Source organism: Tenrec ecaudatus, chromosome 11 (genome assembly GCF_050624435.1).
Source record: "Tenrec ecaudatus isolate mTenEca1 chromosome 11, mTenEca1.hap1, whole genome shotgun sequence".
In the NCBI taxonomy this organism is placed as follows: Eukaryota; Metazoa; Chordata; class Mammalia; order Afrosoricida; family Tenrecidae; genus Tenrec; species Tenrec ecaudatus.
In genome coordinates, this window is record NC_134540.1 from 110,658,657 (window position 1) to 110,661,555 (window position 2,899).

The window sequence follows — 2,899 nt, forward strand, 5'->3', positions numbered from 1 at the left end:
GATTAAATAATTCAATGAAGCACAATGCTTTGTGTCCATCCACTATTTTCAACCAGTACTGTCTGTCAATTTATATTACTGTTGCGGTTTTGTGCTTCTACAAGCCTAGAAACTATGCCATTTGTTTTTCCTATAGGATCTGAGTCATCAATGAAAGAAAGTTTTCAGCAGAATTTCTAAGTTAAGACAGATAAGGAAAATAGACTTGTTGATTTTCTTCATAAAATTAGTCAATGAGACCTCCAGAGATCAAAACCAAATATTGTTTGATATAGTGCTGGAATATCTAGGTTAGAAGGCACTATACCACAGCTGCAACAATGAACACAGACATCAAAGGTCAAGAAGGTGGTGTAGGACCAGCTAATGTTTCATTTTGGGAGTTGGAGTTAACAGCAACTAACAACAACAAAATTGTCAAATGCTGTCTGCTTGTGGCTTGTGGCATTATTAGACTAACGAGGCACCAGTTATAAGTAAGGTACTTACCCATGGGCAAGAATCACTTGCTTTCCATCTGTTTTTTTCTCTCTGTCAGTGTTCTACTTCTCTTTTGTCATCATTCACATCAATATTGAGTCAGTAATAGAGTTCTATGCATGCTGTTCTTATTGATATCTTTGTTGTGATTGTCACACTGAAAATTTTTAATTTAAAAATATTATATTCCTTTTTCATAGGTTTCCACAGCAGCATAAGTTCCTGTCAACATTTTGTATGCAAGTTATTTCAGTGTCGTTTGTTATATGCTTCACAATTTTCACATCTCTTGAAAATCTCTCCAATTTACCCCAACCTCAGTCTACCTTCCTTGATTTAGGCCAATGATTCTCAACTGTGGGTGATTTTGACCCTTCAAAAATCATTGGAAATGTTTGGAGATGATTTTGGCTTCCTCTTTTAGGAGTTGGCAAATGTCAGGGATGCTGTCAAACTGCCTATAATGCACCGGATATTCCTCACCCTCGGTACTGAAGAAATTAAAGCACTGATTAAACACACATCATTTCTCTAGTTCCTGAATGCTTCCTCACCACCACTACCCACTACCACGACCCAGTTCTACCTTAAAAACCTGACTAGATCTGAGAATACCCATTGGTACAGACAAGAGCTCTTGACACATGGAATTCAGGACAGATAAACCTCTCAGGAACAGCAGTGGTAGTAGCAATACTATGAGGGTGGGGGTGGGTGGGGCTCTGGAAGGGGGAAAGGAGGAACCAATCACAAGGTGAGCGGAGTTTTTCTATTACTGGGTTTGACTTCTTTTGGAAGAACTAATGTCCAGGAGTTGAGATCAGGAAACAGACTAAATTTTACTCACAGTACTTCCATGATGGATTTTTCAGCAGGAGGAAAATGAGTGATCTCAATATACAAGTGGTTGGAGTATCTTTCACTTTTGATCCTGAAAAGGCCGCTACCTCCATATCCTCCCCTCCTCCTCTTCTGCTTGATGTGAGCTAGAGGGCCAAGGGACACCCTGGTTGACACTAATGGACAGATAATGGACCACAATAAGAATGATGTGTCCCTAGCTAAAGGTGAAGACATATAATGGTTGTGAGATCCATTAACTGATTATTAGAATGAATAGCAAAAAGGGACAGCTATAAAATCAAAAGAAAAAAACTTCCTCTTATTCAAGAAATTAGTTTTTAATTATGTTTTATGCATTTTTTCTACAAAAGCATAACACCAAACCCATTGCTGTCATTCTAACTCATAATGCTCCTGTGAAGAGAGTAGAACTGCCCCAGATGGCTGTTGTCCTGGTAGGATTAGAGTGCTACATCTTACTCCATAGAGGGCTGGTGGATTCTATGTGTCCACCTTTCAGTTAGCAGGCAATCGCTTGACTACAGTACTAGAGAATTCATTTATTTCTAAAAGTATAGCCTTTATCTTCAAATAATAGTACCCAAATAACAGAAACTAATGTTCATTGAGCATTTATAATATGAAAGATATTTTGGTAAAGAGTGTGATCTGTGGCATCAGGCTATCTAGTTTCAAACTCTGGCTTCAGCACTTTCTAACTAGCTGCTTGGGTAAAGTTAAGCCCTCCACACCCCTGTTTCCTTATTGGTAGGATATTTCTGATCATAGTATCCAGTAAATGCTAGGTAATGCTAATAATTTTCTGACAATGCTACTATTAATATTAATAAAATAGTCCATAATATTAATAAGATATATGATTCGTGTATCTTATTAGCCACGTTTGAGACATAAGAAATATAGATGATGAGAAAAGATATTTAATCTCAGTGTTAGTATATTATGAAGGATCCTCTGAACACTTGAAACTCAAATATATTTTTATTTATATGTGTTTTGGTGATAGAGAGAGTCTACTCAAAAGATTTCCAAAGAGGCTTTCCTAGAATAGTAAAGGGGCCTTTTGATTTCTTTTCCAAAGTATACCCCTTCAATAACATTTCTATTTAAATCTTTCCTTTAAAAAAGAAAAGAAAATCCCAAAGAGACACTCTATGCCCTGTTCTACACTCTACTATGAGAAGTCCTGAAAAACTAAAGTTGTATATCATTTCACCTATCTAGTGATGCAGTGTGATCATAAAGACCTATTTCTTTATATATATTATCTATAACTATTTATATATACTAGTTTTATTGGGATTTCTCACACAATCCAGTATATCTATTCACATTCAATTCTGGTGTTCAAACTCAATGAGTGAGGTTATACAGTCATCATTGTTATCAGCTCCCCATCCTCCCCTTCCCGCACCCTCAGGGAACCATTATTTCTGAAGTGTTATCTATCTTGACTTTCATGTACTGAATAATCTTAAATAAAAATGGATATATGAAAATCTAACTTGATTAATGAAGTAAGACAAGTGAAAACCATAATAGTAAGGGGAGGAAA